The sequence below is a fragment of the Cygnus atratus genome, chromosome 7, assembly GCF_013377495.2.
Source record: "Cygnus atratus isolate AKBS03 ecotype Queensland, Australia chromosome 7, CAtr_DNAZoo_HiC_assembly, whole genome shotgun sequence".
NCBI classification, from domain to species: domain Eukaryota; kingdom Metazoa; phylum Chordata; class Aves; order Anseriformes; family Anatidae; genus Cygnus; species Cygnus atratus.
In genome coordinates, this window is record NC_066368.1 from 7270981 (window position 1) to 7285461 (window position 14481).

General features: G+C 43.0%; 1 long non-coding RNA gene across 1 annotated transcript; it reads left to right on the plus strand.

Moving 5' to 3' along the window:
- The first annotated feature begins 9962 nt into the window (after nucleotides 1-9962).
- On the plus strand, nucleotides 9963-13701 carry LOC118248557 (uncharacterized). Its single transcript, XR_004778789.2, has 3 exons — nucleotides 9963-10021; nucleotides 12580-12614; nucleotides 12761-13701. It is a non-coding gene; the product is annotated as an uncharacterized LOC118248557 (long non-coding RNA).
- Nucleotides 13702-14481: the final 780 nt, after the last annotated feature.

Consider the following 14481-nt stretch of genomic DNA (forward strand, 5'->3'; position numbering starts at 1 on the left):
TTTTCACCAGCAGAGGAAAAGGACAGATCCCATATGTATGGTCTCACTGCTTTTTTTTTTTTTTTTTCCCTGTGCAAAGGCAGCTGATTAACTGAAGTACCTGCCCTGCGTATCCCCTCTGCTGTTACAGGTAGGTCCTTCCTTCATTTCCCATGACATTAATCTAGCTCTGCATGTAATGTCATTTCCCCACGGCATTAATATTGCTCCGCATGTAAGGAAATAGGAGGCGAAAAGGAGCTATGCAGAAGACCTCCTTGTGTTATCCTTTAGCTTTTGCTAAAACTGGCTGGAAATTTCGGAGAGAGAAAAAAATTTTCCACTGGCAAACTGCCAGGCTGATTAAATCAAAATGAACCTCCCAGCAGAAATCAGACGAATTTCTCAGGTTTCCGATGAGCTCAGTGGGCTGGTAGGCTGCTGCAGAGCCTGGTGACTGGGAGAGCCTCAGCTCAGTCCCGTTAGATCCATGGCTCTGTTAGACAACTGGGAGTTAGCCGCTGCTATCTTTGTCTGGGTATGTCACCACAAGTCATTCATCAAGCTGATGGAATCCACCACCAGACTGGTCTCCTGGGTTGGGTGAGGACACTCTGAGGCCACGCTCTGCTCCTCTAGAGCCTTTTGTGGAGCTCAGGAACCCCCGAGCTCAGCAGTCCTGAGCTGCTGAAATAACTGAGCCGCCCTGAACGACACCCCACCCCAAGCCGGGTCGCAACAGGAAGATACACGCTCTGAAAATTACACTCACAGCACTTCAAGGAGGCAAGGAGGAGTTCAAAGGCGATGATTTTGGGTTGCCTGTAGCAACTTAATTCCATCCTGAGCATAAAATCAATTCTCCATCCCTCTAACCAACTGGTCCTGTTCTTCTCTCTCCTCCCAGGCTGTCTTCATGGTTTCCCATGTAGGACCAGATTCCAAGACCGTCTGGTCCCAGGTTCTCCCCTCCCCATAAAAACCCAGTCTCACCCAAATCCTCACGCCAGCTCTCCTGTTCTTGCCCCAGTTCCTGCCCCCTGTGTTCACATTTACTCACCTCTCCTCATGTGCCTAACCAGAGGCCAGTGGGGCAGAGATGATGGCAAGCCCAAGAAAGACAGGGTCTTTATTCCAGTTTTGGTGAGTGGTCTGGTCCCAGCCCACAGCAGCTAGGAGCAGCAACGAAAACACAAGTCTGCACCCCAGTTCCCCATAACCGGAGCATCTGAGGCTGGCATATAAATGGCTTGGGGACCCCTGCTTGCCTAAAGGGGATAAATGTTAGAAGAGTCCAGTTGTTAATTTTTACAAGTCTCTACTGAGTATATGTGATTTCTCTTTCAATTTTCTTTCTTGAAAATAGATTAATAGTTTCTCCCCCTTTTTTTCCAGCTTGAGGCAGAAATCTAACAGAAATTTTCAGCTTGAATGATGAAAGTTTCGTGAAGCTGTACAGAATGGGAAATAGCTTCTTCTTCTGGGAAGTGCTGAGCGACCCTGACGTGGGCTGGGACTCTCAGGCAGTGCAGGGTGGTCTGGCAAAGCCTTCAGCAGGGCACTGCACTGGTAGGGCAGGTAGGTGATGCCAGAGCACTGCTTTTAGTGTGTAAATGTGTAGGACCTGGCCTGATATCTCAGGGAAGCAAGGCTGGTTCCCGATTCCATGATGTTTTCTATATAATATTTCCAGGAGCTCCTTCTCTTTCCTTTTCTTGCCAATAAACCGCAGTCTCATCCAAATCTGCATGTCTTCTCTCTTCCCCCCCGGTGCTGCATTTCATCTGCTTATCCCTTCTTCTCTGTGGGGATGCCAGCAGAGCAGAGCAGATCAAGAATATCACAGAAAAGGATCTTTTCATCTCTGTTACCTCCTTCGTTGCGAGCCTTCAGAGGCAGACCTGCCTCTCACTCGATGTCTAAGCAAGTGTCCTGTGCAGTGAAACTGATCTAGAGAGAATCGAGCTTTAATGACTTGGCAGCTGCTTTCTTTTTTCCACTTTTTAAAATTTATAGTACACGAGATCAATCTTTTATCCCCAAGAGAAGAAGCAGATTAATAGAAAAAGCGAGGTGAAGGGGGTGGAGGGTTGGCTGGTCCTTAGCAGCAGCTCCTGGCAAGCAGAGGAGGTGCGTGGCACCCACGTCGGGGGTCCCCCAGCACATCAGCCCTGATGTGCTCCTGCTCCACGCTGGCCTTGCTGTTTCCACACTGATCTTGACATGGTGTCATCGCTCAGAAGGTTTTTCCCCCTCCGTCCCAAGGTCTCTTCCCCTGTGAGTTGTCTGGCACCCCAAGGAAACCCTCCTGCGAGCGTGCTCCTCTGCATTTATAGGCAAGGTGACAGACGTGGTGCTGGCTTAGGAGAATGAGCTAACGAGTTCTCATAAACAATATTAATAAGTGAAATAGTATTTCATTTTCTCCAAATTAGGAAGGCTTTTGTTTTGCTCTCATAGAACTCTGCTGGTCCTCCGAAATGGATCGGTAGTGACATCCAGTGGCCACGAACTGAGACAGCTGTAATAATTTGGGGTTGTAATAGAGTCATCTGGATTTACTGCTGGTTAGAAGCATCGTAAAAGCGTTCTGTATGCAAAAACCTGTCTATGGTTTTCATAAGTACCGCTGTCCAGGGAGTGAAGAAAAACAACATATTCACCCAAAGCATCTTCTCCAGGGCTAGGTCAACAACTTCTTTGCTTTGGAGCCCTGGCTCTGCTCTGACCCCCTTAATCAAGTAATCATTTGGACTGGCCTTTGCAAGTAGCTTTATGCACTCTACAAGGTATTGTGAAGTGAGTTAAAGTAAAGATCTTATGGAATAATTTGGATGGCCTGTACAGGTTGCCAACTTGCTGTTATCAGTTCTCTCAAAGGGCTTTGTGACCCTCACATGGTTCCTATTTATCTGCTTGGCTTCTGACAATGCTGGCTGAACCAAGGGGCTATCTTCACTATACAGAGCTTTGCAGGTGTCAAAGTTTGTGTATGAAGGGGTAAGAGAACTGCTGATAATGCTTTGGGGGTGTTTGTTTGTTTGAGGAAAATGTGCTTGAAATCCATTTTCCCAATGCAAACACTGATTAAAATGTCAACAGCGTTATTTTCAGGGTTTTAGAAATGGACATGAGATCTAGGTAGTCTGAGTCCAGCTTGGCAGTCCGACATTATGAGTGATTTTTTCTTTTCTTATCATGTTATTGTGGTGTTCCAACCTGCAATGTGCTAAATACAGCAGAGCACATACTTCAAGCGTCCCTGACCTTGAGCAAGCACACCCAGGAGCACTTTGTTGGATGGGAGCCACACCGCTTCACTTCTCGCTGATCCAGGGCTTCAGAGCGACTCAGATGCTGATCGAGAGTATGCACCAGGTCACCAACTCGTGAATCAGCTGTTTCGCGTGACTGAGGGAATTCGGAGAACGGTTTGCTTCTCTTTCTCAGTACTGTAGAAAGATACCTACCAGCCTAGTGTGCAGCCAGGAGACCAGCACATCATCAGCCGTGCACAGAACGCTTTTCACTGACTAACTGTGAAATGGGAAATTCTCAACTCTCCCTAAAGAGACAATACGCCTTTCTTAACCAAAGTGCTGACGCTGTGACTCTATAGAGTAAATCCTCAGGAAAATGCTGTTTCTCACTTGCAATTTAAGAAGTTAAATTTACAGACCCTCCAACAGCCCTCTGCCTCACGCTGGATCCTAATCTGAAGTGACTGCTGCGGTTCAGCTCAGGGCTCAGACAGATAATCAAGTTACTGTTGGTTAAAGAGTCACTGTGTGTTCGTCGAGGCTGGAGGCTCAACCACATGCATACTTCCAGACCCTCACAAGCATACAGCAAAAATGCATTATCTTAAATCTTTTTTGCTGACATTTCAATGAACACATTTTTCCTCAAATATGTGACAGGCCGAGAGCATCTGGCTCCGCTGATGCTTAGTGAGTAACTCATTACACTGCAGGAACTCACTTATTTTTGAGCCCTGAGCTTTGTTAATGCTCTTGCCTGTGTTACAGTGCTGGAGCACTTGATTTGCACTTGGACTGGGGTGTTAGATTTAGGTGCTTGAGCAACAAAGTTTGCAGAGATCCAAACCTTTAATCCGTAGCTATGGGAAGCGTTGGGGTAAAAACCCTGCTCATTACTCATTGCTTACATTTAGACTATGGATGCTTTGAGGAGCGTATGGAGTCTACAAACTTACAGACTGAAACTAAAAAGCAGAGGCAAGTGTGTCAGCCTTTCAGATCCTGCTGATACTTTATCTGAGAGAGCAACCTAATAAAACACCCTCCTTGCCTCTCCAGTAGGGATGCTTAGGACATTTTGATGGCTGACACTTCGAGCATATAACCTTTAGTTCTGTGATTTTAGGGATGGCTCTCATTTCTCCCCTTCTCCCATTTCCTGTAATGCGTGTTTACTTACTTAGTAATGCTCAGTCCTCTTTGGGGATTAGAAGATGTTAAGGCAACAAATAAGACACAGATGGCAGCAAGCTCATATTTAATAGTAAGGCACCGAATGCTTATAATTACTTTTACTAAGCTATTACTTAGTCATATGGTAGATCATTGATATTATTTTCTAAAAATGATAGGTATCTTCAGAAAATCAGATTCTGTCCCTTTCAGAAAAAAAATATATCATAATTAATCAAAAATATTATAATAAAGGAACTTCCAATACTGCAGTAATAAAATTACCATCTCTCTCCTAATATGCTGAACAGAACAAGAAGTTCATCATTATCTAGAAGTCTGATTCCTGCTAAGGAATTAAAAAGTTATTAAACAGTGACTGTCTCCACAAATACTGTGAGCTACTCTGTGAGCCATTACCTGGATACCATGCCACAATGGGATTTAACATATCCTTTGACCAGGACAGAGTTAACAGATTGCCACTAACAGATGTCAGATTTGTGCATAGCATCTGAGAAAAATATTAGGCTGCAAGGGAGGAGTTAAAAGTGGACAGCTTTGTGTAATTGGTCTCAGATTGGGTGACAGAACAGGTTGGTTGAAAGGAAGGAAGAAGGAAAAAGTGAGCAAGACTGGTCTCTAGCAAAGTATGAGTGTAAATACAGCAGGAGCTAATTGTCCTGTCGTGTAGAAAGTAATAGGATTAAACTTGACTGAATATAGTGCAAATAGTGAGATTTGCTTTCTTGGAGAGTTTGAGATCTTGCAGGTTTGGCAGTTCACTAAAAAATGAAACCTGGAGAGGGGTGGTTGGATTATTATTATCGTCATCGTCATCATCATCCAAACAAATGGATTGTTTGGAAATCCAAACAATGTATAACTGCGTACCTTGAACAGAAAATGCAGCACTGACCTTAAATCTGTCTTTTAGCTCATGTAAAGGGACCAACCCAGCTCCCAGAGAAGAAATAAGAGAAATATAAAGGGGTTGATAAGGTACAAAACCATGTATTAACTTATGCTAAAGTACTTTGTGCATCTGTAAAGAAAAGTCTCAGCTATTGAGACAACTGGGCAATAGGATGCTTGCTTTGGGGTGGTGTCACTACCGCCACTGGAAGTGGATCCCCCAGGGGGAGTAGGGGTGAGCGGATTCAGTGCTGGTTTTAACTGGGCCTCTCACGGGCTCTTCTAAATACAGAAAGGTGTGACATTTGCTGGCTATCGTTTATTTTATTTCACTTATCCTCTGCCATAGAAAACAGTTCATTATCTACAGGTGAGGGAACTCAGCTGAGTGGTGGGAAATGTACTCATGATCTTCAAAAAATGTTAAGAAATGTAGATTTTGCTCCCTAGTGAGAGACGCAGTTGTATCATTAGCCAGAACTGAAAAAAGGCATCTGATGCTGCATAGTTTTATGCGTGGGGTCATGCTTTCTTGTGCTCATTCTAGCTCAGCAGGGGCTCAATCTGGGGCAAAAATAGGAAGATGCCAAAAGTTCTCTTCATTGTAATAATTGCTTGCGTTTGCCTATACAACTACAAAGCTTTCCTGTTAATATCAATATGAGGGCTCCCTCCATTCTTACCTACATGAAAATGTATTTTCTTGTGACCATCCTCTATGTGCTTTTTCATTCACTCAGTTCTGTTTGTGTACAGTATCACTTTAGCAGTGGCTCATTTGGATGTACGTGTCCAGCAAATTCTTGTAAGTTAATCATTGGCATCTTTATTGCATTTACAAATAACAGACTCTGGTTATCAAGTTCTCCTCCAGCTACTTCATCACAGTGCACAAGAACATACACACTGTCTGTCAGACCAACTTGGGACTCGATTAATTTCCTTAGATGAGCTAATGAGCAAACAGGTGCCAGCTAGAACAGGATGAACCAAGGCACTGCCAAAAAAAGTCAGTCCTGTTCCCAGACAAAAATAAGAAAAAACAAATGCATTAAATTCATTGAGCGTGAAATCTTCAGATGATAGGAATCAGCTATTGCAAATTTTCACTATTCATCAGGGTTTCTGGACTAGTGGAGCACTCAGTACATCAGTGGTATTGCTGAAACTACTGCCAGTCGGGTCCCATATGTAAGCAGTGGGCTATGGAAAGGAGATGTGCTTGCGTGAAGATAAGCACTCCTCAGAAAAGCTGTGAAGCTGACCTCTTAATAGCCAGCAAGAATCATGTTTATATTGTTTACCAAAACCCAGCATTCCTAAATGCTTCTCTACTAGAAAATGGTGCTTTGTCTTGTCGGTAAGTGGGATAATAAGGAAGTGAGAAAGATGAGTCACCAAGCCACAGGGAGAGAAAATGCAGTGTGAGCAACCGCAGCACCCTCACTTGGCCCTGTGGTCCTTCGATAGAGCGTAACGCAGCTTCCTGCAGCAGCGCTCTGCAACCAGAGCTCAATTCATCTCACTGCTCTGGGCGAAGGTGAAGCAGATTTATTCTAGCAGTCTCAGATGTGCCCACACGGCCTTCATTAACAAGTTATCTAAACAGCTTGTAATTTTAGTAAGCGCATTTATCAGGTGTGACTTCAAAGCTTAAAGAGCTAAGCCCCATCTTCTCAAGGGACTCAGGTAACAACCTTCCCCCTGAAGATGGGAAGCGACTGTTGTGAGAGTTAGGGCAGGGGCCCTGTCTTCGGACTGTCATGGGACTGTCCTTTCTCTCCAAGTTTGATATCCAAATAGTTACAGTACTGTACCTGAATGTTGGGATGGGGCAGGTTCGTGGCAAAACCACCCTGAAAACAGGGTAAGTTGAGCCCAGGTGCAGAGTAACACAGTAACAAAATGCCGAGGCAGAACGATGAGCAGGGAGAAAAGACAGGGCTGTGCTGCTGAATTCTGACCGAAACATGATTCTGCAGATAGTGCTTGTGCCAAAATAAACAAAATAACAACAACAACAAAAAACCCAAGAACAAAAACAAAATGCAAGCCAACAACCATGATACTACCAATATGGTTACTAAAAGTTGAAAGTGGGGGAAACAGAAGAGAAAAGTCATAGTGTGTGGCGGAGTAGCAATAACTTTTCAAAAACCTTTCTTAATTGCTTCTGTGACATCCTCTTTTACCTAAATTTGACCCCGTGCAAGCTCTTAAAGGCGTCTATCTTGTGTCAGGTGAACTGTCTCTGTCAGTGAATGCATCTGTCCAATAAAAGATGCTAAAAACAAAGTTGCTGTAGAAGAGTCATGCTGATGAGAGTAGCTGCAAGATGAAAAGAAGAACTTGGCCTCGTGGCAAAGTAATACTTTCACTGTTCTGCGTGGGTTTCACAATTAACTTGGCGTATACTTTGAAAATGTCCTTGCCAGTGCCCCTTCAGTGAGAAGCAGGCATGCTCATGTTACAGCACCAGGCAGGCTGAGCAACTGGTGGGGAGGAAGCGCTAATGCCCAGAAATCTCCTGTGTAAAATCAAACACAATTACCTTGACTATGAACCTATGGTGTAACAGCCTTTATCTAGCTGCTCTTTGGCACGAGTCCTGAACAGACCTTGCAGTTGGTCCTAAATCTTGAGTTACTTCTCCCCTGACACACACACACTTTGTTAGTAGCTGTACCCATTACATTCAGCATTTACACAGCTGCTGGTGGCTGCCCTTTTCCTAGAGATACCGACAGCTCAGCCAAATTGCCATCGAGAGGCTCTGTCCCAGGCTTTCCCAGTAAAACAGCCAAAGGTCTAAGAGAAAGGGGGAAGATAGTCCTGAAGGAGAGCTTCCTAGATAACTGCCATCCAGAACACAGCAGTGATCAGATGGAGAAATCTGCTCTCCCTTCCTAATAGAAGGGATAGAGCAACACCCCAGATGTAAGGCTTTGATACCAGCTCTCCCACCCCAGGCAACTCTGTAGCACTAGGACTCACCTCTTTGCATATCTGTAAAAGAAGAGATTTAGCATGGGGCAAAGCTCACTCATTTCACTTGCCCTGGCCTTCGCTGATATACTGTTCGTGACAAGATCTGTTCTCAAAAGCCTAGCCCTTTTTTTCCTGCCATCCTTCTTACCATGTAATTTAAATGTGTTTATCTGTGGTTGTCTCTTCCCCTGCTTTTGACATCCTTTGCACCCACGCTCCTCCAGAGAACAAGCAGGGGTGTGTGTGTATTAGCAGAGTGGGCAAAGGATGAATGCATTCTTGTGCTCCCTGGGTTGTGCTCCCTCCAAATCAGATCATTTCTGCAGGGTGCAAGCAGCATTGCCAGACTGTACTTTAAGCATTTAAGCTAATGAAAGAAAGATTAGCATCTCAGAAATCTATTAACAAACTCAGGTGGTTTTTGTTGTTGTTGTTGTTTTTAAACCAGTGTATTATGTTTATATATTATTAATGAAATCCAAGTCTTGTACAGTATATGCCTGCGTTACTCCTACATCACTCCTGTGCACTGCAGTGTATAAATTATTCCTATTACTGGCCCTTGCTGATTGTCTCTTGAGAAGGTAGCAATGCAAAGGAAGAGCTTTCTGCTCCTTGCAGAAATGAAGCTACCATGCTGAACGTGGGCCTGACTGGGACTAAACCTGCTCTCTACCTGGTTTAGGTCTCTGAAACCTGCATTCCCTCTGAAAACTGCTTTGCCTTCTGTAGGGCTGAGAAACCAGGGGAAGTGACAGGACTACTCTTAGATAACAAAGGAAAATGCCAGGTGTGAGGAGGTCTGGAAATCCATGCCAGCCTTAACTCTGTCTTTACACTGGATTCAGTGGGGGATGAAGCTCTTGGGAAACGATTCGGAAGGACAAGTATGCAACGAAAAAAAAAAAAAAAGATGCTTTATTTCTGAGAAAAAAATATTATCTCCCTTCCTGCTTCTCCTGCAGAAGCAGCCATTTCTGATCCTTGAGATAAAACCATTTTCTGTCATCCCTCCTCCCTTCACCAAGCTCTGCTTCTGCAGCAGCTCCTCTGCTGCAGTGTCTGTGCTTGTGGGCAGTGGGAGCTCAAGGAGGTGCCTTCCAGTTCCCTCCTTCACCTCACCACCTTACCTGCTCCCTCTGCTTCCCCAGACCTGCTCCTGAGCACAGTGTGCCTGGACAGCCTCTGGTTTTCTACCTGTTTTCCATTGATTGTGTGCAATTCATCTGGGGGCATAATCTGCTCAGGTTTTCCTCATTAATTCCATCGTATTCCCTTATCCTTTACGCCTCCCAAGACAAGAGGAAGTTCTTACAGGTTAATTTTCCGGACCAGCTGCATGTCAATAAACAATTTTGCAATATTTAGTGGATATTTATTTAGAGCAAAGGAAAAAAGCCTGCAGTAATCTATGGCAAAACAAAGCAGGGATCATCTTTTCATGCCTTAACAATGGGGTTCTGCTGGGTGACTAGCTCATAGCAGCATCTGCAGTGGAAGCAGTTAATATTTGTATTTAAAAAAAAAAAAAAAAAAAAACAAAACGTGAGACTAAGGTAGAACATTTTAAAATAACTGTTCTTAATGTTGCTACAGAGACCTCTATTACAGCCATTGTACGTGACGTGCAATGATTATATTCCATGTAGGTAACATCTCTCGCTCAGACGAGTAGAAGCTGATGATTCTCCCACTCATACAAGACGGTATGTAAAAGCATGCAGGTCGTGGCAGACAAGTTTACTTCGGTTTTCAACTCTTAAAAAATGAAATGTGCTGTTTTAGTACTCTATTAACAATTTCTCACCCTTGAAGATATCTCTTGTTTAACACATTTTGCCTTCTCTAAAACAAACATGCTTAGGATTCTAGTAATTGGGATGATAAACATAGCAACCCTATCATAAAAATAGAGGCTATAATTGATATGGTTGGCAGGGCATGCATCTAGAGCTCTGTTAAAGCTGAGTAGTTTCAACAAGTTACCTTTGAATAGAAAACATATTGACTACCTCAAAGATTTTATTTGTGCTTTGAGCCTAGCTGATTAGGCCACAGTACTAAACTCAGAAAATGTATTGCTTGTGTTCTTGCAGGAACATGGACTGCTTTTTGAAAATACTGCTGAGAAAATGCTGCTGATCAAAAGCTGTTAAGTCAAAATCCGGGAAAAAAAAATAGTTTTCATTACTGTATTCTAAGCTATACCCAGTCCAATAAAAATAACAGTAGATGGAAATGCAGCCCTCACAGAACTTCAGTTTCACTTCTACGACAGTTTTCATCTTCCTGACTTTTTTTTTTTTTATAATATTGACTTGGATTAAATAACCTTGTATGGATGACAAATTTTTGCAGATATTATTCAGGAAGCCAAGCTTCTTTAGGGCTTATTTCATAGAAGCTTTAAATTTCATATTGAAAATATTTACTTCAGTTTTTCCATTTGTTAGACCGACAGCTCAATAAGTAAATTCAAATAGAAGTGTATAATGCTGCATTTCAGGCAGCTGTGGTTTTACAGCCAAGCTTCTAAAATCATTGGAATAACTGAAAAGTTGTAGGTTGGTAGTGGGAGGAATTTATAAATAATTTGCTGAGATACTGAGGACAGCAGACAAGTTCCTCGCTTCTTTCAGCCTTCAGACCAAGATTCTGCTTTCTCAGTCAGTCCATTCTTCTAAACATCCGTGAATGCCCAGGGAAAAAAAAAAAAAAAAAAACAATGCAAGTTGAACAAAATGAAAACTGTATGAATATACGTGAACTTTGCCTTCTGGCTTACTGAAGCTACAAGGCTGCCCTAAAATGGGAAAATTATTCTTCAGTTAAGAACTATTTGATTTTTTTCCCTGTCAGTAGTTTGGAAATGAACATGAAAAACATGGATTTAAATCACACCTCTGCCAGAGGTTATCTCCTATTTTTACTAATAATCTAAACATTAGAAGAAAAAAAAATATATCAAACTAATATTTTTCTTAATTATTTTTGACACTTTCCTTGTCTGTGCAGTTCATTTAGCCCATTCCTCTGAAGTCTTAAACACAACCTCAGTGTACAAGGGTAAGACTAGACAATATAGCTTTCCAAGTGGCAAAATGTTTGTGAAGCTACAAATTGCTTCTGTCCTAAATGACACTTTTCAGGGTGAAACATGAGGTAATGTTTATAGGTGCATTCATATTTGGCTTGAGTTTGCCTTGCTTTGAACAGATTCTGAGCAGAAGCAGTGCAGACATTAGTATGAAACCAGACTATTAAATAAACGGTAACAGGATGAAGACAGGAATGGTAGCATTATGCCTTCTCAGCAGAAATGTGTTACTAATGGTACTTACATAGATTTCAGTAATACAGCTATTTGTCTTACATAGCTGAGCAGAGTAATTTATGTTATTACAGATATGTAGCTGGGGCTGCCTGGACTGCAGTTAGGTTTGCAACTATTATTGTCATTAAAACTAGTCTTCAGGCCATATCCTTAAGACAAGCTATTTGAGTTTGTGCAAAAATATTTTGTGATAAAACTGCCTACTTAAAGGTTGGTCACGTGAGTCATGCTCTCCCTTTTCATTCTTTGAATCTAGAAAAATCAATAATGGCACAGGAAGCCTGTTGTAAAACACTGTTACTAGGGAAGAGCAGAAATGAGACTATGTGAATTAATGTTTCTGTTTGTTTCTGTTTACCTTTCCCTAGCTTGCTGCCAATACAAAGGAAAAAAAAAAAAAAAGGAAAAAAAAAAGGGGGAGAAAAAGCCAACTTACTGCTCAGTGCTCAAATGTCCTTGAGTTTGTATGAGGAAATGAAATGAAATGAAATGGCCATCTTCCAGCCCTGCTGTGGGAATTGAAGAAACTGTTTCTTTGCTTAGTGCTTGTCAGACTCATCTCTAAAATAGCTATTTTTCCCCAAAAAAAGTTATTTACATCAAGATGCCTGGTCCAAGTTGACTTTCTGTAACAAGTTCTTTTCAATTTTTAACGTTTAAGTTGGGTGGAGGGGGGTGCAAACAGGAGAGAAAATGAGAGGATCTTTCAGGTGTTAGTGAGAGGTTCTGCTCCGCAAACACCTCCCTGTGTGTTTAGATGGACAACTTTTATGTGCAGACAGTGAGAATGCCCATGCTGCAGACACTGAGGGGGCTCACAAGTCTCAGACTGCTGGCAGAAAGGCATGCCTGCAGACCAAGTTACGCAGCACACCTTCTCCATATGGCAAGCAGATGAACTGACTGGTAATTTCCTTTTTCCCTTTTCAGTGTCATGAAACTCAGAGGTGATCAGAGAGGCAAAGGTAAATAACAGATAAATACCAGACACTTCTTCTTCCAAGAAACCTCACAGATCTAGGCTAAATTTTCTGAGATGCTCTCTCTGGCTTGGAGAAGCGGTGCAGATCGCCTCACAATTCTGTACTGTTCCCTTGTCTTTTCTTTCCAGGACACCAGGACACATGGGTGCTACTGAGCAGCGACTGAAACCCAAGACCTGCCGCAGCATGACACCAGTCCCGGCCGTAGACCGTGAAATGGGATGGCCGAGTATTTGCATGAGGAAGCACTGCCCGGAGCCCAGGACACAAATCTGCTCAGACAGTTAGGGCACTGGACAGTTCTTCCCCTGGTCACGGCAGTAAGGTATTAAACAGCCTCAGCCCTGCTCAGAGATGGCAGACACACAGCCATGTGCTCGGTCCTGAGCTCACAGCAGGACTGATAGCCTCTGGCAGCAGGGCAGCTTCTGGCAGTGGCCTGGTTCAACCAGGTTTACCTGGAGGCTGGCAGGACACAGCGAGCAGCTTGCCCCAGCCTACGCCCCTGAGTGTAACCAGGCACCTGCAGACACTTAATGAAGGGCGAGTGAAGCACAAAGCCTCACAGGGACCCTCGTCTCAAATGTTGTGGTTATCCCTGAAGCATGCATTAACTGTTTTGCTGCTGAGCCCTTCCACAAAGTCAAAACTGCTTTCTAATGCAGTTTGTTGAGGCCTATACGTCAGCCAGAGGCCGATTTGGACTAATCCAGGAAGGGAGCCAAGTATTAAAAAAAAACCAACCTCTGAGGTTGTGGAATATCTAAAACATATTGATCATGGTGTAATTACTCTTGAAATGTATTAGGGGAAGTAGCTAAAACAGTCTCCACTCTGAGAAAGATGATGTGGGAGCATGCAAGAGGGCCTCGGGGAGACTGACTGGAATTCTTATGAGGGATGGTGAACCTGTTTCAGAAAATGTAAAGAAAAGTTACCCAAGTGAGCATTAAATGACAGATGTGGTAATGACTATCTCAAACTTCCATTTTCTAAAGATTTAGCTACTATTTACATGAATATCAGAAGTCAGTGAAGCAAACGCAGCAAGAAGCAGCATACATGTGACAAATCTCACTTGCATCTTTGAATTAAAAAGCAGTTCCTCAACTTAAGATGTAATGACAGGCTGGAAATAAAGGAAGTCTTCAGTTTGCCTTGGATACTGGTAATATAAAAAGACTGAATTTGTTACATTTACATTTAAAACGGCTTTCTTTCCTTTTTTTTTTATTTTATTTTTTTTTAATCTTGGATAAGTTATCTCAGAGCTGCAGTTCATAAGTGGAGGATCTTGTTCCATGACACAATAAAAGCCAGGGTCTGGTGAGACAGTAGCAGAATCCCTAATTAAGAGACAGGATACTCTAAGCTTGAACACGAGCCTCTTGAAGTAAGTATCCAAAGCACCTTTATATCCAAAATGTTAAGCTCTTGATTAAAAAAGCATAAAGTACTTTTGATGATAATTAAAGATGAGCTTCAGTCAAAATACCGGCTTTGTGTTTGGGCTGAACTAAACCTAGGATTCAAACTCTCACTATCTTTTTGTTTTGACATGTTGTGATCCAAACTGTTCGGGCCCTTAAGCCATTACTAGTAACCAGCTCAAGTACTTTACTTGTTGCATGTAAGATTGCAAAGCTGTTCATAAACAATCAAGTAGTTCACAGCAAGTTGACAGCAAGTTGAATATGAGCCAGCAGTGTGCCCTGGCAGCCAGGAGGGCCAACCATATCCTGGGATGCATCAAGCACAGCATTGCTAGTCGGTCGAGGGAAGTGAGTGTCCCGCTCTACTCTGCGCTGGTTTGGCCTCACCTCGAGTACTGTGTGCAGTTCTGGGCACC